The sequence below is a fragment of the Mus musculus genome, chromosome 3, assembly GCF_000001635.26.
Source record: "Mus musculus strain C57BL/6J chromosome 3, GRCm38.p6 C57BL/6J".
In the NCBI taxonomy this organism is placed as follows: Eukaryota; Metazoa; Chordata; class Mammalia; order Rodentia; family Muridae; genus Mus; species Mus musculus.
The window spans coordinates 94,907,329-94,931,137 of NC_000069.6; the positions used below are offsets into that span (position 1 = coordinate 94,907,329).

At 45.1% G+C, this 23,809-nt stretch overlaps 1 long non-coding RNA gene and 1 pseudogene across 1 annotated transcript; one reads left to right on the top strand and one right to left on the bottom strand.

Annotated features, from left to right (window-relative positions):
* The first annotated feature begins 10,636 nt into the window (after window positions 1-10,636).
* Window positions 10,637-15,675, top strand: Gm36237. The gene is made up of 3 exons (XR_375844.1): window positions 10,637-10,836; window positions 14,704-14,910; window positions 15,162-15,675. It is a non-coding gene; the product is annotated as a predicted gene, 36237 (long non-coding RNA).
* On the bottom strand, window positions 12,994-13,094 carry Gm26279 (annotated as a pseudogene).
* Window positions 15,676-23,809: the final 8,134 nt, after the last annotated feature.

A 23,809-nucleotide genomic window follows, 5' to 3' on the forward strand; every position in this document is an offset into this window, starting at 1 on the left:
TGGCTCAAGTCTGGAAATTGGTTCACAAGCCAAGATTCCCTTTTGCCATTATCCAGTATGGCCTTTCTTTCACTTGTTTGAAAATTATTTCCACTTATACAGATCAAGCAAAAATGCAGTAGGCTTCACATCTATTTCATGTATGGAAGCATCATGATTGAAAGACCCATACAAGTCATGCCACCATAAAAATCACTTTGTCTGGGCTGACCACTATAGGTCAGGCCATTCTGAACATTGCTTTGTCTGTGATGCTCATTATGGTAACTATGACCACCATGCCATTGGCCATTCAGTGATGTCATCTGGTCCCTGCTACTTTGGGACCCAATTAAACCCATTTCATTGAATTCATCCAACTAAACAGCAGCACCTCCAACCCTAAGGTTGGGTACAAGGAAAAGGGCACAACAATATGCTGCTGATGCCTCTCGAAATTCTGCATTTTATAGGCCTAGTAAAGGGCGTTCTCTAGGCCTTCCCATTGGGGAGGACTATGTTTTACACAGTATACCCATGCAGCATTGCAATTTTCCTAAACATTAAAATTCCCTCATCAGACAAGGTGGTGGTGGTGTAGGCCTTTAATTTGAGTTCTCTGGGGGCAGGGCAGGTGGCTCTCTATGAATCTGAAGCCAGCCTGGGCGACAAAGCTAGTTTCAGAACAATCAAGGCTATACAAAGAAAACTTGTCTCAAAAAACCAAAACAACAACAAAATCTCTCATCAACATTAATTCAAGGTTTATCAGGCATCTCTAACTCCTTTTCAGTAGGCAATCTTTTGACAAATGCTTCAATCTTTTGACACCTTTAACAGTTCCCACTTCTATATTACACCAAGAACCTCCACTCAGTGGCCCACATCAATAAACTCAGCCTGATCTGGTTTTATGTTCCTTCCATCATTATCCCATGCTCTTTTTAAAAAAAAAATAAGGTTTATTTATTTAATTTATATAAGTACACTGTCACTCTCTTTAGACACACCAGAAGAGGGCATCAGATCCCATTACAGATGATTGTGAGCCACTTGTGGTTGCTGAGAATTGAATTCAGGACCTCTAGAAAAGGAATCAGTGCTCTTAATGATTAGCCATCTCTCCAGGCCCCTATACTCATAAAATCCATTCCCACACATATTTGCCCAGAGTTCTGTTTGAATAAGTTAGCAAACCCCTTAAGCTCCTTACTAGTGTAGTGCAACTCCATGTGAACTACACTTTCTATATCCCCTCTAGGAGCCTGATTAGCCCTAAGTGTAAGCAGATCTTAGGCAACTATTGGTGGGCCCTTACAGGGCTATAGGCAACTATTGGTGGGCACTGAGGGACACTGGTATTGTCCTGCCTCGCATCTCCTTCAGAGAAAAATCACTGCTGCCTTAGCAGGCAATAAAGGATTAATTCCTCACTGAAAGTTGAAAAGGGCCACATTTAAGGGGGAGGGCATGGAAGTACATCTTCTTCTAAGACTTGGGGAGGCTACTTCCTCAGGTGAGATAAATCCTTGAGAATCTAGGGTTCAAAGTTCTTAGATTCAATAGGATCCTCCTACCCACTCCCATCCCAAGTTACATGATACCCTTCTTTCCCAATTAATCCCCTTATTTCAACACCAACATCTGCTAAGGCTGGAACTTGAATTTTTGCTATAATTCAGCCAACCTGTGAGGACTTCAGTTTGATTTTCTGCAACTTGAGCTCTGTGGCTGTTGGAGAGAAGATGCTTTTCCAGAACACACAGAGAAACCTTTTGTGGTGGTCTGAATGAAGATGACCCCCATAAACTCATAGGGAGTTGCATTATTAGATGTGTGGCCTTGTTGAAGAGGGAGTATTAATGAGAGAACTTTGAGGTCTCCGATATACAAGCCAAGCCCAGTGTCTCTCTCTTCCTGCTGCCTGTGGATCAAGATGTAGAACCCTCAACTGTTCCAGCACCATGTCTGCCTGCATGCTGCCATGCTTTCTCCTATGATGATAGTGGACTAAATCTCTGAACCTGTAAGCCAGCCCCAATTAAATGCTTTCCTTTATAAGAGTTGCCTTGATCATGGTGTCTCTTCACAGCAACAAAACCCTAAGACATTTAGACTGCTTATACATATCTGGAATCATATAAATAGCTTAAAGTCAGTTTTATCCATGAGTTGATTGTTGTCTACTGTATTCTGAGATGCTAGAAGTTGGTTAATTTTATCTCAGAGCTCATTTTTCAGTTTATTTTGAGATGTGAAAATGACCAACCAGCAGCACCATTTTCCTTTTTCCCACAAATTGTCAAAAGTTTTATTTACAAGTCACCAAATTCATTGCCTCTCACAATTGGTAAACCAGGATAATCAAAAGCATTTGTCTCCTTAAGTTTGTAAAATAGTTCACAGCATGGGCATTTGGTACTCTCCAGAGCTTCTAGGAGAGGTTTCAGTAACTGTCCTGTTGGCAAATTGGACATCCTATTCCAGTTATGTAAAAAAATTCATCTTTATATTTCTGTACCTCTAGAACTACTTCTGGCATCAAGATTTGTATTAATCAGGGTTCTCTAGGAACAGAACTTATAGAATGAATACACACATGAGTATATATGTATACACACATATGTACATAAAAGGGATTTGTTAGAATGGCTTACAGGCTGTGGTCCAGCTACTCCAACAATGGAAGGTCCAAGAATCCAGTTTTTCAGTGCATAAGGCTGGATGTCTCACTTTCAGTTTCTGTTCATTCCAGATGTAGTCAAGTTGACAACCAAGAATAGCCACCATACTCAGATTCTACTCAACTCTATCCACAGTCACCTTAGGCATTTAATGAATTTTTTCCTGAACTGCAGTACAAGATGAATGTGCCTTGAGTTTATATAATCTCTCTCTTCCCACTTTGAGGCTAACAGCACTTGAGGCTAATGTATTCTCAGAAAATACAATGCACCAGGGGTCAATGGGATCTGCTGCTGGGTTCACAACGTACATTCCAAACCACCTCAGTGTCCAGCCATCAGCTTTTCCCCATCTTTCTACCTTACCTGAAGTTAAGGGAGTTTAAAAGCTGAGCTGAGTTAAGATGCTCTTTATTAACAACCGGATGTCATGCTCCTGGCTTGACGGCTCTCCAGATCCTTTTCTTTTTTCTTTTTTTTTTTTTTTCTTCTTTTTTTTTTTTTTTTTTTTTGGTTTTTTGGTTTTTTGGTTTTTTGAGACAGGGTTTCTCTGTGTAGCCCTGGCTATCCTGGAACTCACTTTGTAGACCAGGCTGGCCTCGAACTCAGAAATCCACCTGCCGCTGCCTCCCTGAGTGCTGGGATTAAAGGCGTGCACCGCCACCAGCACCTGGCGCTTTTTTTCTTTTAAACTTGTTGTTGTCAACGTTGTTGTTGTTGTTTTGGTTTTCAAGACAGGGTTTCTCTGTATAGCCCTTGCTGTACTAGAACTTGCTCTGTAGACCAGACTGGCCTTGAACTCAGATCTGCCTGCCTCTGCCTCCCACCTCCTGAGTGCTGGGATTAAAAGTGTGCTGTCATCACCCAGCTAACCTTTTTTTTTAAAGATTTATTTATTATTATATCTAATATCTAATATAATATTATTATATCTAAGTTCACTGTAGCTGTCTTCAGACACACCAGAAGAGGGCGTCAGATCTCATTACGGATGGTTGTGAGCCACCATGTGGTTGCTGGGATTTGAACTCAGGACCTTCAGAAGAGCAGTCAGTGCTCTTAACTGCTGAGCCATCTCTCCAGCCCTAAACTTTTTTTTTTTTTTAATGTGTACTTTCCCTATAGGATGTCTGTTGCCATGTGTGTGACTGGTGCAGAGAAAGGCCAGAAGAGTGTGTTAGGTCCCCTGGAATTGGAGTTACAGACATGAGGTTGCCAAGAATGAAACTCTTGCCCTCTGGAAGCACAGCCAGAGCTCTTAAGCACTGAGCCACCTCTCCAGCCTTGCCCCAAGATTCCTCTGTAGGAGCAATGACCTGCATGAAACAGGCATAGTAAACATCTTCCATTTGTCACCAGGGGTTTGCTGCCACTCACGTTAGTACCCAGAAGGGTGGGCACATGTGTTCTCCCCTGACCATGGGGCCCACCAATCCCCTTCTGAACCTCACCTGCTGGGAAGCCAGAGCCAGACTTGGAGGAAGTGCCCAGAGGAAAGTGCCCAGAGGAAAGCAAACTGTTTACACATTGACTCTCTCCCCTGTGTTTTGCCAACATTCCACCTTCAAGTGTTCCTGAACTTCAGTGTTTAGGAGGCTGAGAGGTTCCACACCCAACCATGACAGCCTTACCAGTCATGGGAATCTACCTGGTTTTGATATCAAATTTCCCCTAACGCCTCCTGAATCAAACAAAAGCTGAGACTGGAGGTGAGAGGATTTCCTGCCAACAGTGTATATGCCAGGGTTGGAGACACAGCTCAGCAGTTAGGAACACTTGTTACTCTGTAGAGGATCAGGACCCAATTCCCAGCACCCATATGGTAACTCACAACCATCTGTAGCCCCGGTTCCAGGGGACCCAATCTGCATGCAGGCGAAAAATTCATAAGCATGAAATAAAATAAAGAAATCTTTTTAAAAATAGTATTTAATGGCCTAAAGTCAGGTGAGATTACAGTCTGTTTTATTTCTCTAGGGATTTACTGAGGCTTTAGGCAAGTTTAGGTTCATAACTATTTGTGAGAGTTGAACTGAAGCTAAGTAAGCTAAGTAAGTCATCACGTAATAAATAAAAAGAGAATAAAAAGAGAACGAGATCGTCAAGAGGTGGTGGAGCACATCTTTCATCACCACACTCAGGAGGCGGAGACAGGGGAATCTCTGTGAGTTTGAGGCCAGCCTGGTCTACAGAGTGAGTTCTAGGACATCCAGGGCTACACCAAGAAAAAAAAAACGAGAGAAAGAGATTATATAATTATTTCAATGGAACAGAAGTAGAGTGTGCTAACATTTAACAGCCATGTATGAATAGATTATTTTAAAAATTATCACACTGGAAGCCTGGAGAGATGGCTCATCGGCTTAGGCCACTCGTTGCTCTTGCAGAGAGCATGGGTTCAGTTCCCAAGGTGAATCACAGCATCTGTAACTCCAGCTCCTGATGCTGTGATCTGATGAGTCATGGTTGGAGAGGTCATAGGTGTTCATTTGTCTAAGCAACAGTATTGTGGTGTTGTGGCCACACACACCTATGACCTCTCCAACCATGACTTTTTTTTTTTTTTTTAGATTTATTTATTTATTATATGTAAGTAGACTGTAGCTGTCTTCAGACACTCCAGAAGAGGGCGTCAGATCTTGTTACAGATGGTTGTGAGCCACCATGTGGTTGCTGGGATTTGAACTCCAGACCTTCGGAAGAGCAGTCGGGTGCTCTTACCCACTGAGCCATCTCACCAGCCCCCAACCATGACTTTTTAAACCAGGTTTACATCACCAGGCAAGAATTCCCTCCTGTAGAACGGGCCTTGGATCTAATAATAAAGCCATTGGTTACCACATAAACAGTCACACCACTACTGTACTGTGGGCACATCTTGCCCAGAAACTTAGTACTGCAGCATCCAATACCCACGACTGGATAAACTACTGATGAGTTCTTTCCCCCAGTGACCTGTGTGATACCTTTTGGCTATGAGTTAGCCACTAGGAAAGAAATTTTCAGGTCAGCTCCAACTTGACTTCTCTAATTTGAGTCTTCACAGTACTATGGATCCTCCTGCCTCCAGAATCTAAGATTACAAGCATACACCACCACACTGTTTAGGTAGTGCTGGGGGTGGGGGATCNACCAACCAACANANCCATATCCTCCACCTGTACCCCCACCCCACCCTGAATGGGTCAGAGTACTGAGTACTGAAGCTAAGTATTCATACATACGAAGCTTTTATACCTCTCTACCTCCCTTTCTGAGACAGGGTCTTCCCAAGCAGCCTTGGCTGGCCTGGAACTCACTAAGTAGAGGAGGCCAGTCTCAAACTCCCAGAGATCTGCTTGCCTCTGCCTGCCAGGTGCTGGGATTATGGGCATGTGCCATCATCAGGCCTGGCCCCCATATTCTAATTAAGCTTTATTTGTCATTATAATTGTAGATTCCCACATAGTTATAAGAGACAAGATCAGGCTGGGCTTGGTAGCACATGCCTTTAATCCCAGCACTCGGGAGGCAGAGACAGGCGAATTTCTGAGTTCGAGGCCAGCCTGGTTTACAAAGTGAGTTCCAGGACAGCCAGGGCTATACAGAGAAACCCCGTCTTGAAAAACAAAACAAAACAAAACAAGAGACAAGATCAGGCCACTGTCCCTTTTAAACACTTCCACAGCAACAGTACTTACAGAGGTCTAGTACAATATCACAACCAAGATTTTAACACCAACACAGCCAATATAAAGAAGTTTGTTTGTTTGTTTGTTTGTTTGTTTGTTTGTCATTCCCCAGCCCATGCTGGCTTCACAGACAACTGCCTTGAGCTCCCAAGTGTTGGAATAAGAGCCATGTGTCACGGTGTTAATATGCAGAACATTCCTGTCACTCCCAGAGTCCCTTAGATGCCAGGCACACTTTGTCCCTTTAGCCTGACCTCTTAACTGTTTGCATGAAGTGGTGAGTTTATTATTGTAATTTTGTCATTTCAAGAATGTCCTATACACGGGGCCATGCATTGTGCAACCTTTTACACTGGGCTTTTGTCACTGGGCATGGTTTTCAGGTTGTTGTTTCCTCCTTACTGCTGAGTAATAAGTATGGCGTGACATGGATTGCTAGAGTCTGTTTAATCATTCTCAAGCTTCAAGGGCATCGGGTCGTTTTCCTTCCAGTTTCACCTATTCCAAATACAACTGCTAAAAGCATTTCTATACAGATTTTCCTGTGTGCTAGCCTCACTTTTACAACCGACCCCGAGGCTAGGCTAGGATTGATGGCTATGCTTTTTGTTTCTCTCCTTCCTTTGCTTTGTTAATAGCTCACATTTATGGCGTGTCTGTTGCGTGCCAGAGCCTGTTCTAAGAACTTTACAGGCACCACTTACTTCTCACAATTACTATCTTGGGTATGAGTTAGTGTCTTTCCCACTGGGCAGATATGGGAACTAATGACAAGAGAGACACACAGCCAGCTTGTGCTAGCATTGAGCCCTTGGAACCTGGGCTGCCCCTTCACCAGTATGTTACAAAGCCAGGCTCCAGTTGACCCAACATCTTTCCTTATGGAGTGACCCAAGCCCTTCATTCGGGGAGGACCTAAACTTTTGGATGCAGCACCCAGGAGTGCTGCCCTGTGCTGTATCCCCTCTCCTCCCTGACCCCATGACAACACCATTTCCCCTCATTTAACATCTTTTCTGCCTGATTACCCAATGGTTTAAAGAGCTTGGAAAAAGCCAGGTAGTCCAATTGAGTTCCTGCATATCAGAGCAAATCTTTTTGGAGTGCTGTTCTAGTTTGTTTTCCATTGCTGTGATAAACACCTCGGCCAAAAGCCACTTGAAAAGGACCAATCACAGTCCATCACTGAGAGAAGCCAAGGCAAGAACTCAACCAGGGCAGGGACATGGAGGCAGGAACTCACGCAGAGACCATGAAGGAATACTGCTTACTGGCTTGCTCTCCGGGTTATATAACTTAAACCTCCCAGAATCACCTGCCGAAGGATGGAACTGCCCATAGTGGTGTGGGTCTTCCCACATCAATCATTGTCAGGAAAACTCCCACAGGCCTATATGATGAAGGCATTTCATCATAAAGAGATGAGAGAATGAGGTTCCCTCTTCCCAGACGACCCTTGTTTGTGTTGACTTGACAAAAACAAACAAATAAAAACCCCTACCCATCACAGGTACCAAACCTATAAACCAGTAGACTCCCAAGTCATGGCGTAGAAGCTAAACTGTCATAAATGGGTCATAAGGTATAATAATAAGAGGCTCCACTTTGGCCTGGACCTCTTCCACCTGAGGCTCATCATGTGTTCTGAGAGAGAAAGGATAGCATAGAAGGGTCGTTGGTTCAAGCCATGTGTTCTGTTGTGGGCACTCCAACCTCCCAAGGCTTGCAATAGCCTATTTCTACAAAGCCAGCTACTTCTGAATCTTGACCCTATGGGTCTTCCTGGAATAGCTAAGAAGTATGTGTATCCCAGAGCCAAGATGTCTGGGTTTGAAAAACGGGTATCACTACTCATTCCACTGCCATTCATTGCCTTTAGACCATTTACAAAGGCTTGTCTGTGACTCGGTTCCCATATTTGACTGGTTACTATGAGGATTAGAAGAAATCATACAGAGCACTCTACATACTGGGTGTTCTAGTTGTGTTTGTTTCCTTGTTTGTTTGTTTTGTTCTGTTCTTTTTACAACTTGACACAAGCTATAGTTATCTTGGAAGAGGAACCCCAATTGAAGTCTTCTACAGGCAATCTGAGGACCATTTTTCAGATTGATGATTGAGGTGGGAGGGCCCAGCCCACTGTGGGCGGTGTTACCTCTTAGTAGGTAGTCCTGGGTGGTATAAGAATGCAGGCTGAGCAAGCCAGTAGTCTTCACTTCTCCAGAGCTTTATTTCCTGCCTTGGCTTTCCCCTGAAGATGGACTGTAACATGTAAGCCAAAGAAACCCTTTCCTCCCCAAGCTGCTTTTGGTAATGCAGTTTTACCACAGCAATAGAAAGCCAAACTAATCGAGCCTCTAAACTGAGAGAGTTGGTCAGAAACCACAAAATGTGGAACACCATAACCACATCTGAAACACACCAGATGCCCACAGATGGTAGACAGGGGTGGCAGAGGGATGGAACAAGGCAAGCAAAGAAACCAAAACCACATTTCTTTGTAGAGGGAACAACACATCTCTGCACCTTCTCTGCTGGAAGAGAGCCAGTGTAAGCAGCCCTTCACAGGCGGCAAGCTGGTTTCGTAGCTTCTGTGTGCCAAGCAGACCTTCAGCACCAGCCCCATCTGGGGTGAGTTGGTAAGGGGTGTTCTATGCTGTAGAGGGGGATTGGCAACATAGAAGTCTGGGAAGGAAATGAATGGTATCACTGAAGCAGGTGTGTCTTGTCTGCTCGTCAGGAGTGCCTTCCGGAGGGCTGATGGGGAGCACCTCGCTAGCCTGGGTTTTGCTCAGGAGGTCCATTTACAGGCCTCCTTCCCAGCCCCTCTTTCCCTAGCCCTCTGATGTTGCCGCACCCCAGTCTTTGTACCTAGCCAAAGCCTATGCTCTGTGCTGTGTCAGCTCCAGTAAAGACACTCTCAGGCTGGAATTTGCCCAGTGGAGGATTTTTTGTCTCCACTAACTTCTAAGACCATCTCTCAAGGAGTTTATCTATTTTTAAATTTATTTTTACTTATGTGTCTGGAGCTAGAGTCACTCAGTAAGGATTCTGGGAACTGAACCTAGTCCTCTGAAAGAGCAGCCACTACTTTGAGCATCTCGCCAGCCCCCTATTTATATAATATATAATTTATATAAGAGGCACTTATTCATTATTTGAATCTAATGCAAAAACCACAGATTTACTCATGCACACATGGAATATACATGCATATAAAAATATGTAAATAAATGTAAAAAAATATTTTTTTTTTGAGACAGGGTTTCTCTGTATAGCCCTGGCTGTCCTGGAACTCACTTTGTAGACCAGGCTGGCCTCGAACTCAGAAATCCGCCCGCCTCTGCCTCCCGAGTGCTGGGATTAAAGGCGTGCACCACCACGCCCGGCAAAAATAATTTTTAATTAAATGTTTAAAATGTTGTTTTATAACATTTTTGTTGTGGTTAAAATGCTAAGTGTGCATTATCAAACATTCTTTCATATTCTTTTTTTTTCTTAATGTGCACAATTGTCTGTCTGTGTGTCTGTCTGTGCCCCAGGTGCAAGCAGTGCCACTGGATCCCGGGAAGTAGAGTTACAGATGGTTGTGAGCTACCATGTGGGTTGTACTAGGAATCGAACCTGGGCCCTCAGAGGAAGCAACCAGTACTCTTAACTGCTGAGCCATCTCATTGACCCTCTCTCTGACATAGTTACTGTACAGCTCACTGGTGCCAAGCACAGAAACATTGCTGTGCCACAGGGTCCCCAGAAATCAGTCTCAAAAGGGCCAGTGCCTTAAATCCCAGCGCTGTGGAGGTGGATCTCCGTGAGTTCAAGACTATCCTGGTCTACATATTGAGTTCCAAGCTCACCAGAGCTGCATAATGAGACTCTGTCTCAAAAGGGGAGAGGGGCTTTACTACTGCAACAGCTACGGTTATATTTAGCACACACTCTGGGTGCTTTTTGCATATTTTTCTCTCTCAGTTTTTCAAACAAGCTATTCTGTCTCTCTTGCAGAGATAAAACTGAGGTACAGAAAGATTAAATCCTGTGCCCCAATTCGTACCTAGTAACCGCTGAAGCCAGAATACAAACACAGGCAGTGTAGTTCTAAAAGCTTTGTGCTTTATCTTTTCATAATGGGTCTCTGAGCTGCAGGTGTACAGAGGGAACACCCCCACACACATCCCCTGTACTCCCACAACCCCACCCCACCCCCATAAGCCAGGCTGGAATGTTCTCTTCTATGTTTGTCATGCTTGAGCACTCCTGAATCCTCGGCCGTGGGCGGAGAAAGGAGAGGTTACCCACAAGCTGGCGCAAACCAGGGATCCGCAGCCTCCCTCTGCCCTCAGCGCAGTCTCACACTCCGCTTGAGCGCGAGGATCTGCACTGACTCTCTGGGTAAATCAGTTAATCCCTGGTTTGGGAGGAAGGATGATCATAAGGTCACCTGGTGTCCCATGATCCTGTGTTGTTTGTTGAGACCCAGAAGCTCCCAGGTGGTTCTCAAGGTAAGAGCTAGTACTTTCTGAAGAGAGCTATGTCCACACCCTCAAGGTCGCCAGAGCCATTGCCCCGGCTTGCAGGCCTCATAGATAGCCTGGTTTGCTGAGCACCGCTGGATCTGCTGAGTCACAGGCCCAGGTGGCAGATGTGACTGAACTTCATCTGGAAGCAGTCAGAGAGCTTTCCTGTCCGACTCGGAGGACACTGCCTCTACCCCTCAAGTTCCAAGTGATCCCCTGGAAGCACTGGACCTGGGGACTTCTGCAGCTATGCCCCACGCTCCACACCCCACATCTGCCTTCCCTGCTCAGCCAAAGCTCACTGTGCAAGGCTTGCACACGCAGAACAGGCACACGCTTGGTCTTGGTTGCAAAGACACTTGAGAGAAGTTAACCTTTTGCTTCTCACCAAATACTATTGTTTAAAAAGTGCCAGCCGGGCAGTGGTCTTTAATCCTAGCACTTGGGAGGCAGAGACAGGCAGATTTCTAAGTTCGAGACCAGCCTGGTCTACAGAGGGAGTTCCAGGACAGCCAGGGCTACACAGAGAAACCCTGTCTCGAAAAAAACCCAAAAAAACAAAAAACCCAAAAAAGTGCCGAATGGACTGACAGCCCTCTAAGCAGTAATCCCAAACGGTATGACTGGACAGGGCCTGGTGTGAAGAGCTATCTATGAGACTGGGTGACGTTAGTGCCCAGTGAGGTAGAGGCTCCAGACCCAAGAATCTGAAGCTGGAGCCAGGAATCAAACCCTGGGTTCTGCCAAGAGTGACTTTAGGTAACTCTCCCTTTCTCAGCAGCCGCTTCCTGGTTTGTAAATTGGACCTAATGGGAGTACCCACTTTATAGAGTTGTTTGGAGATTAAGGTGGACCACATAAAGAGCTTAGAGAAGTTAGTGTCAGCCTTTATGGGAGTGGGTGTGGTTCATGCTTCTAAGCCAAAGGGCTTAGGACAGTGCTGAGGAGGCATTCAGCGTTTAACAACCAGTAACTGTTATTACTGCCTATGTTCTGCCTGCTGGACATTCCAGGTCCTTCCACGAGGCTATAATTCCCATGAGGCTCAGGATGCCACTTTTACCTTTGATGGGTATTGGCAAATAGGCCCCATGGACCCATTCACAAGCCCTGAAGAGTGTGCTCTTTCTTCATAGTCCCGTCAATGCTGAGGCTTATTGTTTTGAAGGTTTATTTTCTTTTTAATTATGTGTAGCTGTGTCTTCCGTTTGTGGGTATGTGTAGGTACCCACAGAGGCCAGAGGCATCTGATCCCCGGAGCTAGGATTACAGGTAGTTGTAAGCTGCCTGGGAACCAAACTTGGATCCTCTGGAAGAGACTTATGTAATCATAACTGCAGAGCCATCTCTCCCGCCTTACTGGGTTTTAATCTTTACCATGTTTGCTCATCTACTAGGCAGCATCATTATTCTATTCTTACACTATTTCAATTTTTAAATTATGCAAACCTTTTAAGCTCAATATAAAGCTTAGACACATATGACTATCAATCTTCATCACCAAAAGAAAAGGCAAGTAAATACATAAGTGTAAAATCTATAAACACTATGAAAAGCAAAATATCTCTAAAATCCAAGCTTTCAAAAGCCAGGCATGGAGGCACGGGGATGGAATACCAGCACCGGAGAGATGGAGACAGAGGAGCTGCCTCAAGTTCCAGGCCATCCAGAGCTACCTAGGAGAGGGGTGGGCCGCGGAATAGCTCAGAGAGTGCTGCCTTGGAGGCACGAGGTCCTGGGTTCACTCCTCAACACCACACAAACCAGGGCGAAGCAGCAGGATTAGAGGTGCAAGGTCATTTCCACTATGCACTGAGTTTGAGGCCAGCCTGGGCTACGTGAAAAGCCACCTCAACACACACGCGAGCACACACACACACACATAGGAAAAAAGGTGGCTATTGTTAGTTATACTTATATGATAAATGAAAGTTTATCTCTACAAATTATTTTCTGTTTGCCTATAAGTACATAATTGTATATGATATTTAGTCTATCTCATTTAAATTCATACATACATATATATATATAATATACACACACGTATGTATATGTATGTATTTTTTTTTAATTGAAATGAGGCCATAGTTTTCTCCTCTACCCAACTAACTGCATTTCTTTTTCTTTTCCGTTTTTTTTTTTTTTTACATGGAGCACTTCACAAATTTGTGTGCCATCTTTTCATAGGATCATGCTAATCTCTGTATCATTCCATTTTTAGTATCCTGGCTGAGGAAGCAGCCGTATTTCGTGGCTGTCCCTCCATGTCATCCACACAGAGACTGCTTCTTGGTGGCTTGATACTGCACATTTACCAAGACGCCGTCATAACAGGGCAGTATCTCTGCTCCGAATCGGCTGCTCAGGTTTTTCCGTTGTTGTGGGGTGCTACAGGGATCACCCTGTTCACGCTGGCCTGTTTCAAAAGAGATCTCAGGAAATTTGCTAAATGTGTGCATCCTAGAATCACCCCACCATTTTATACTTTTGATAATAAAATAGAAATGCCGGTCCCCACCCACTTCTAACCTTGAATGTTATCAGCTTTAAATTTTTACTGTTTATTGGAGGTTGGCTGTGTGGTGTCAGGCACCTATGTGTTGATTAGAGGAAACCTTCTTAGAGGGTTTTCTCTGCTTCCACACCGTGGGTCCAGGGCGCCAGACTTGACAATAAGTCCCTTAACCCCTGTCTCCTCAGCTTTTTGTTGTTGTTGTTGTTGTTGTTGTTGTTGTTTGTTGTTATATCATTGAGACAGAGTCTATGTAGTTCAGGCTGGCCTCGAACCCTGAATCTTCCTGCTTCAGCCCCCTAAGTGCTAGGGTCACAGGGGTGCACCATCTACCCAGATACTTTGTAATTTTGACATTCATGCTCACTAGTGCTTTAACACGTATTTCTCTAATCACTAATGAGATCCAGTTTATGTTTCGTGTTTGTCAGCTGCTCAACTTTGACTTTCTGGTCCTAGATTTATTCCCCCTTCTCCCTTCCTCCTCACATCCTTCTTTCCTTCCAACAGAAATGCATTCTTCTCTTGCATCCTTGAGCCAAAAGGGAACTCCCATCAAGATGTCTGCAGGCCCGGCTCCCTCTGATGTTTCTGGGGGAGAGCCCCTCCTTGCTGATGCTTAGCCTTGGCAGCACTTGCTGATCTCTGGCTTTCTTTGGCTCAGTGTTAAATCGCTCCAGCTTCTGCCTCAGCAGCCACACTGCTGGCTTCCCTGTCTGTTGTCTTTCCAGCAGGTGGACTGCTGAGTGTGCTCAGCACAGTTGTTTTAAGTCTTTTGAAACCTGGATTAGTTTATTCTTTGAGGATGTGGCCACTAGTAGGTTTCCCATGCTCTGATGGTCCACACCCCTGGGTTATCTAGAAGAAGAAAAAGGAAAAGAAAGAGGAGGAGGAAGAAAAAATGGTGACATCAAGTTAAAGGGTAGACATCCTGTATAGTATAGGGGAGAAATGTGGGTGTGGATATAATCGTATTGCATTGTATTCATGTATAACATTCTCTCCTTTTTTATCATTTCTTTTTTCTTTTCCTTATTTATTTATTTATTTATTATTTTATGTTAGTACACTGTAGCTGTCTTCTGACACACCAGAAGAGGGTGTGAGATCTCATTACAGATGGTTGTGAGCCACCATGTGGTTGCTGGGAATTGAACTCAGGACCTTCAAAAGGGCAGTCAGTGCTCTTACCTGTTAAGTCATCTCACCAACCCCCATGTATAACATTCTCAATGGATAAAAAATAAGTTAAAAAGCCCTAACAAGTTTGGTTTCTGGGCAGCCTTTGGTCAGTTGGGCAGGCAGTCTGGGACTCCCACGTCTCACACTTTCACCCACAGAGAAAGCTTTCAGTGTTGCTGCAGCATCAGATGGACCCTGGGGAGAGCTTGGTGGGAATGAGCAGCTCCGCACTGTGTAGCAAGACAGATGGGACACACAGGCCAGGTGACCGGTCTTCCTTCTGATCTCAACATGGAACTAAGTCTTCCTGGGACACTGGGAGAGTGATCCCCTGCCCTCTTCCCAGGCAGCACCTAAGTACTGAGGTGAGAAAGGGTGCCCTGGCATCCTTAGAGGGCAGGGATTTGCTCCTGCCTGTCCTGAGGCTTAACAAGGAAACAGTGAATCGGGGTTAGGATGACTCCAGGGACTCCAGGTCTTCCCAGCCCCAAAGACAAGAGCTTTCATTTTCCTTTGGATATTCTAGGGTTTGAAACCTGTTCAAGATGGGAGCTTTATTAGGGAGTTTGATAGCTTAATTTAAGCCATTAACTGAGACACATTTCTTCACTCCCAGGCTCTTGACTGCGAAGGTGTTAGCCAAGTCTGTGAAGCCGGAGACTGTTGCATAAAAGCTGTTTTATGGCTTTTGTCTCAACTCTTCTGGAGCCAGGCTTGGCACAGTAGGAGAGTCAGAGGGAGGGTGCTCTGGGGAAGCTTGTGCCCTGCATCCCTGTAGTCTGAAGCACCCCTTCCTCTCCCTCCCAGCTGCACAGCTGCATGTTCCATCTCTCCCACACTGGATGTACAGCCGAGGATCTGACTTCTGAGTCAGCCACACCCCTCTTCACTTAACAGAAAAATCAGGGTCTTCGAAGATTTATCAAGTGATACAATGAACTAGGGCAAATATCTCACAGTGGTGAAAACCTATTAGTTTAGAAATGATCGTGATATTATAATATTGTTTATTTACTTACTGTAACAGTTGAAGCAAGGTGTTTATTAGATGTGAAGAAATATACACATGCAACAGACGCAAAGAGAAAGATCCTCTGCAAAGCAGAGAGAGGCAGGACTCATAAAGCCGAAAGTCCCATATGTAATTTTAAAAGAATGTTTTGTTGTTGTTATTGTTGTATTTTTAAAAAAGATTTATTTATTTTATTTATATGAGTACACTGTAGCTGTCTTCAGACACACCAGAAGAGTGCATGGGATCCCATTACAGATAGTTGTGAGCCACCATGTGGTTGCCTGGAATTGAACTCAGGACCTCCGGAAGAGCAATTGGTGCTCTTAACCGCCGAGCCATCTCTCCAGCCCACTGTTGTTGTATTTTTGAGACAGGTTATCACTATGTACCTAAGGCTGGCCTTGAACTCATGGCAATCATGCCTTTTGAGCCCTGGAATTACAGGTATAAGACTCATGACCAATTAAAAATTCTTATTCTTCTTCCTCTTCCTCCTCCTCTTCTTCCTCCTCTCCCTCCTCTTCCTCTTCTTCATCATCATCCTCCTTCTTTGAGCCAGGATCTCATGTAGCTGAGGCTGGCCTCAAACTCACTAAGAAGCAGAGCATGAGCTTGAATTCTTGTTCCTTCTGTCTTGAAGTCCTAAGCACTGGGATTGCAGGTAAGCACCCACTACACCAGGTTTTTTGTATTGCTGGGAGTTGACACTCTACTGATTGAGCGGCACTCCCAGGCAAGGATTCTTATATTAACGATCCGTAATCTAAAATATTTGCACAAGGAATAATGCTTAGTGTTATTTATTTATTTATTTAGCTAGGCACAGGAGTACATGTCTTTAACCCAAGCACACAAGAGGCTGAGCCGGGTGAACCTCCATAAGTTAGAGCCTACCCTGGGCTACACAGCAAGGTCCAGGGTTATGTAGTGAGATCCTGTCTCAAATAAATGGATAAATAAATAAAGCTCTAAGGTGGAAGTTGGGTGCAATGGTATATACCTGTAATCCATTTGGGAGAGGTAGAGGCAGGAAGATCTGTAGTTCAAGGCTAGCCTAAACCATCTATGGGGTTTGAGGACAGCCTGGGCTTCACAATATCCTGTTTCAAAAAGAAATAAATTCAGGACAAGAAAGATGACTCAGCAGTTAAGAGCAGTGGCTACTGCATCATGAGGGCTGGAATTCAGATCTCAGCATCCACACAGGGTTGGGGACACTACAGGGTCACTGGCCCAGTCTCCTGCCTTTGAGTGGGTTTCTGGGATTGAACTCAGATCTTGAGTGGAAAACATATTTACTTGAGATATTTAGCCAGTTTTCTTACTCTTCCTCCTCCTCCTCTTCTTCTTCTTCCTTATCTTCCTTCTCCTCCTTTTTGTGGGGAGGGTATTGGTGAAGCTAGAGCCTTGCATATAGCACTAAGCTATATCCCTGATTCTCTTTTTCACTTTTACTTCAAGACATGGTTTCACCCAAGTTGCCCAGGCTAGTCTTGAATTAAACCTGTAGCCCAGACTAGTCTTGAATTTGTAATCGTTTGCCTCAGCCTGTGCCACCAGACCCAACTCTTTATGGGTTTTAGATGAGGTCTTCTATAGCTCAGACTGTCCTCAAACTCGCTGCATACCTGAGAGTGACTTTGAGCTAACCCTCTTGCCTCTGTCTCTCAAGTGCTTGGTTTTCAATCATTCACCACCACCAGATAGTTGTTAACCATCTTATAAAAAGTTCTGAAATTAAAAAGTCTACTGCTTGGTAAGTTTATATGGATAGCTGATTGCCTAAGCTACTGAATAGAAGGAAAAAGCCAGGAGAAATATGCCCAGTATCAAAGGTGAAATTACATGGTACTAAGCCCATTTCGTGTGCTTTCTCTTTGATGTCTGGCACTGGCCTAAGATGTTTATGGTATCTATCACCTTTGTAGAAGCACCCCAGACCCCGGCACAGCCGTGGTTATTTCTCTGATATTCCTGCAGTGGTTTACTCCCACTGAGATAAGATCTGCAGCGCTGGGTATGCAGCCACTGGTATAGAACGCTTGGTGAGCACGCAGGAAGCCCTGAGGTTCATCCCAGCAACGAATGAACCTGTCATGGTGGTACATAACTGTAATTCCAGAACACAGGAAACGGAGGCAGGAGGATCAGAAATTTAAGGTCATCTTCTGCTAAATAGGAAGTCAGAGGTCAGCCAGGCCAGAGATTCCATCAACAGAAAGGAAGGAAAGAAGGAAAGAAGGAAGGAAGGAAGGAAGGAAGGAAGGAAGGAAGGAAGGAAGGAAGGAAGGAAGGAAAGAAGGAAAGAAGGAAAGAAGGAAAGAAGGAAAGAAGGAAGGGGAAAAGGAGAGGAGGGAGGGAGGAAGGAAGAGAGGGAAAGAGGAAAGAAGAGAGGGAGAGAGGTCAGCCTATAATTAATCTTCAGCCTATAATTAATCTAAGAGACAGTAAACCCTTTCCCACTTACTATATCAAAATACAACTTTTGATTGATCTTTGTTGTTTGGGTTTTTTTTTAAGATTTATTTATTTTATGTGAGTACAATGTTGCTCTCTTCAGACACACCAGAAGAGAACATCAGATCCCATTACAGATGGTTGTGAGCCACCATGTGGTTGCTGGAATTTGAACTCAGGACCTCTGGAAGAGGAGTCAGTGCTCTTAACCGCTGAACCATCTCTCCAGCCGGATCTATGTTGTTTTGTTTGAGGCTTTCTGTGTGTTTGTTTTTAAGATGGGGGTCTCATGTAGCCTGGGCTGGTCTTGAAATGGCTGTGTAGCTGAGGAGAACCCAGAACTCCTGATCTCCAATTCCTGGGATCAGACAGGCCTGAGTCCCCATACCTGGCTCTCGATTAATCTTTGTATCATTGTCTGCGTACAAGCAGGGTGGTGGCTTTATGATGTGTTAACTTAGAATGAATGGAGAACAGACTTACTTGTGAAAGACAGAGGGAAATTTGAGAATAGAGCAATTGGGTTTTTCACCCCTTTTTGTGTTGTGCTGGATTTTGAACTCAGAGCCTCAGGCATGATGTGTCCCACGACTGGGCTGCACTTCCAGCCAATAAATGCTTTTATTTGCTTTTTTTTTTTTTTTTTTTTTTTGCATCTGATGTGTATGTGTGTGCACATTCATGTGTGTGAACATGGGTGGTTTGGTGTCATGGAACATTTTTGGAAGTCAGGGGACAACCTTGGGTATCAGTCTTCAGCTTGCCCCTCATTTGACAGGGTCTCTAGTTTTTAGGTGCCTAAAACTCTCCTGTCTCCACCCCACATCTCTCCTCCAGGGAACTGGAAATGCAGATATACACAAATGCTCCTGGCTTCACGCGTATTCTGGGTATTCAAACCTAGGTCCTCTCACACGTATGACAAGGTTTCACCAAACTGACCCATCTCTCCAGCCCAACAACTGCTTTTTAAAACACCGAACACTGGAGCCTAATCATGAGGCCACAGCCCCCACTCAGCTCTGCTCGCTATGAGGCCAGTTCTGATTTTTAAAAAAAAAGCTATGATGCACTACTAGGAATTTAAAGAGTTGCCCCAGAGATAAGACTGCAGCCCAGAGGTGAAAGGAAGCTGCCCTAAACGCAAAGAAAGAAACTGGAGATGCTGAGTTTGAAGCACCAGTAATAGCCAGATAGGATGGTACTTGTAAGTATTTGGAGATAAAACACTGTCCTGTGGTTGCTCTCCCAATCAGCTCTCCACAGGAGCCTGGTGTTATCCTGAGCACCAGGGTGTGAACTCATTGTTGTTCAGAAAAAAACACAAAGTAAATGGTGGGGAAACCGGTTCAAATAAGACAAAGAAACATGCTGCCTTCCACTGAGTTTGCCCAGGGCTGTGCTTAAACTAACTGTTGAGAGCCTGGCCTGGCCTGGTGTCAGCCACATTGGGCAACAGGTATTTTTAGTCTCCAGTGCTCCCTTCCTCTGAGGGTGTGTACTTGGTCCTTTCATATGAGGAAAAATGAATAGGACACAATTCAAAACTCCGCATAGCTGGGAAAGATCTCAACCTGTGCAGCCAGGCCTGCCTCAAGCCTCTACACACCGTGTCTTCATGTTCCAGATATTCTGCACATACAAACCTTCTCACACTTTACATATCAGACGACCCTGCGGAACAGGGCACGCTACACTGCCTTAGTTACACTTATTATGCCGTAATGAAACACTATGGCAGAAAGCAAGCTGGGGAGGAAAGGGTTTAGTTAGGTTACTATCTTGACCATAATCCATTGAAGGAAGCCAAGGCAGGAACTCACACAGGGCAGGAACCTGAAGGCAGGAGCTGATGCGAAGCCATGGAGGGGTGATGCTTACTGGCTTGCTCCTCATGGCTTGCTCAGCCTGCTTTTTTTATAGCACCCAGGATCTCCAGGCCAGGAAAGTTGCCACACACAATAACCATCAATCACTAGTTAAGAAAATGCCCTACAGGGTTGCCTATAGGCCAATCATATGAAGGCAATCCCCTCCTCTCTGATGACTCTGGCTTGGATCAAGATGACATAAAACTAGTCAAATCTTGCCTTTATTTATATTTTTCACTTAATGCTTTTATTTGAGTTTTTCCTTACAAAAGGACCACGTGCTTATTTAAAAACACACACACACAAAAGTATATAAAATGACAATAGGAACCCCTCCCCTCTTTCATCTGCTCCAGGTAGGTGACAGCAGGTACCACTGAGGCTATAAATCTCCCCAGTTGCTCTGCTGCAGGGACAGGGTCTGCCCAGGCCTCACTGTTCCACCATGAAGACCTCCTTTCTCAGTTCTGTACACAGCTACTTCTTCACTTCGGTTCCCTCACAGAGAACCAGGCTGTCTGTCCTGGGACTTCTAAGAAACGAACCCCCATAGTCTTAATATTTCTTCAGGATCTTCCACCTCCCAGGCTCCCTTTCCCCTCAACACAGAAAAAAAGTGAAGGAAACAGAGAGAGCTCTGCCGGGCTGCAAGAACTGTGTGTCCCGGGTCAGGGAGGCTGTTAAGCCTCCTGCTCTGCATCTCCCAGTGGCCTTGGCCCTGTCTGGGCCCTTCACCTCCTCACAGGCACCAAGAGGATGGTCTGTCCTAAAAACTAGATAGATGTACTGATGCAAGACAATTACTAGTTTTCCCCTCCCTATATCTTGTCTTTTGTGGGTAAGTGTCTATGCTGGTCCTATGTGCACCTGGGTATGCAGGTGCAGTGCACAGAAGTTGACCTTGGCTTTTTGTGCCAGTACTGAGGACCAAACTCAGATCCTCACTCTTTTTTTTTTTAAGATTTATTTATTTATTATATGTAAGTACACTGTAGCTGTCTTCAGACACTCCAGAAGAAGGAGTCAGATCTCGTTACAGATGGTTGTGAGCCACCATGTGAACTTCGTACCTTCGGAAGAGCAGTCCGGTGTTCTTACCCACTGAGCCATCTCACCAGCCCCTCAGATCCTCACTCTTACAAGATGCCTTACTCATTTCCTGTTGTGACAAAAATACTCTAACAAAAGCAATTGAAGAATGGGAGGGTTGGGCTGGAGAGATGGCTCAGCAGTTAGGAGCACTGACTGGTTTTCCAGAGGTCCTGAGTTCAAATCCCAGCAACCACATGGTGGCCCACAACCATCTGTAATGGGATCTGATGCCCTCTTCTGGTGTGTCTGAAGACAGTGATGGTGTACACTAACATATATAAAAATAAATAAATCCTTTTTTAAAATATTTATTTATTTATTTATTATATATAAGTACACTGTAGCTGTCTTCAGACACACCAGAAGAGGGCATCAGATCCCATTACAGATGGTTGTGAGCCACCATATGGTTGCTGGGAATTGAACTCAGGACCTTTGGAAGAGCAGTCGGGTGCTCTTACCTGCTGAGCCATCTCACCAGCCCATAAGTAAATCTTTTTTAAAAAATGGAAGGACTGGTCTGGGGAGAGGCTCAGCTGTTAAGAGCACCCGTGGGCCTGAGTTCAGTTCCCAGAATGTACATGCAAGCTCACAGCTCTCTGTAATTCCAGTGCTAGGGGACTGACACCCTCGTATAGACATACATACAGGCAAAATACCAATGCACATGAAATATAAATAAATAAATAAATCAAGCTAGACGGTGGTAGCTCATGTCTTTAGCCCAGTACTTAGGAGACAGACAGGTAGATCTCTGAGTTTGAGGCCAGCCTAGTTAGTCTACAGCGTGAATACACAGAGAACCCCTGGCTCAGAAATTAATTAATTAGCTAATAATTAATTTAAAAAGAGCAAGAGAGGGCCAGGTGGTGACAGTGCATGCTTTTAGTTCCAGCAATTGGGAGGCAGAGACAGGTGGATCTTCGGATTCAAGGCCAGTCTGGTGTACAGAGAGAGTTCCAGGACAACCAGAAGTACACAGAAGAACCCTGTCTCGAAGAAGAAGAAGAAGAAAAAGAAGAAGAAGAAGAAGAAGAAGAAGAAGAAGAAGAAGAAGAAGAAGAAGAAGAAGAAGAAGAAGAAGAAGAAGCAGCCAATGACATAAAACAAAAAGGGAGGGCTGGGGCTGGGGAGATTAACAGCAGTTAAAAGCACTTACTGTTTTTGCAGAGGACCTGGGTTCCACGCCCAGCACCCACATGGTGGTTCACAGCCATCTGTAACTCCAGTTCTAGGGCTCCAATACTCTCTTCTGGCTTCCTTGGGCACTAGGCATGCACCTGGTGCACAATAATTGCAGACAAATATTCATACATATAAATCTTTAAAAGAAACACGGCAGGGAGTCAAAGAGGCAGACCTTGAAGCACCTTCTCACAGTGTACCTGTGTTCAGGGAGACTCGGGAGCTGGAGGCTTGCCGCCAGCCTTCTCCATTTTATTCAGCCTAGGACCCAATTGAGAAAAAACAGGCAACGAGACAAAAGCATCCTTCTTCCCTGGCCTGACATAGGCATGCAGCAGAAAGCCTGGCCCAGATGAGCATTGGGTCTACCTGCCTCAAAGATCTGGATTAGAAGTGGATCTTCCCGCTTCAAATTATGTCCCCCCAAAACAAACAAACAAACAAACAAACAAAAAAACCAAAAAACCTCACAGGTGTGCTCCTCCATTTTTGGGTTTTAGTTAATTCCAGATGTAGTCAAGTTGACAGCCAAGAACAGCCATCAGACTCTGAGACTTTGAATTCATGATTCTTATATGGCAGCCTCCAGTGACACAGAATTGCAGGCTTGACCACCAGGCACAGTTTTGTTTGTTTGTTTGCTTGTTTGTTTGTCTGTCTGTCTTCTCACTGTAAGTTATTTTTGAGCATCAGCTCTAGTGTCTCCCTCCCTTCTCTTTTTAAATTTTTTTTCACCATCCTCCCATCTTGCCCATCTCAAAGCCTGTTAAATGGGCCCAAGGAGTCTGGCTGAAGGTGAGTGTAAGAAGGTGCCCAGGTAGCAGCCTGACCTCCTGTGGCATGTCCCGTGTCAGAGCCTCCACTTCTGTTCTCAGAGCCCAGGGCCGAAGTTCACAAGCAATATTAACCAGACGCTAGATCCTCTGTCTCCTCCATAGCTGCCATGGCCTGGGCTTAGAAACAACAGCAACAAATGCAGGCCCCGCCCCCTGGTCCTCTGAGCCCAATGCTGTGGTGGGGTATTGGCTGGCTGGCAGCACACAAGGTTAGCTTTGGGGACATCCTAGCTACCACCACTCGCTGTGAATACCACATCAGCCTGGTTGGCTTCTGGAGAAGGGCATGCTAGACTGGGGAGTGAGCCCTTCGGCTCCTGAGAAGGACTGGCAGCAGCTGCTGCTGGGAATGGGAAGAGGTCCTTCCAGCCCCACTGTGGAAGCCCAAGGCCCTGGGGTGATTCTGTTGGTAGCTGGCTTCTCTCCCTCGACTGGATTGGGACAACTCCCTAAAACAGCTTCATTAGCTCTGAAGCAAGATGTCAGTGAGAAAAACAGCAGACAGAAGTTAGGAGTGCTATGGAGAAACTGCCAAGACCAGCCAGGTCAGAGTGCAGGGCCAGGAATGAGCTCGTTGTCAAAACAGACTCAAGGACAAACAAAACTCGCCAGTGCTTCCTTTGGATTTATAGATTTAGGAGGGCAAGTAAGGAAGCAGCCTCAGGGCAGAGGCACACACTGGGCCAGCTTTGCAGCCTCAGGGCAGATGCACACACTGGGGCAGCTTTGTAGCCTCAGGGCAGATACACACTAGGGCAGCTTTGCAGCCTCAGGGAAGATGCACACACTGGGCCAGCTTTGCTGGCTG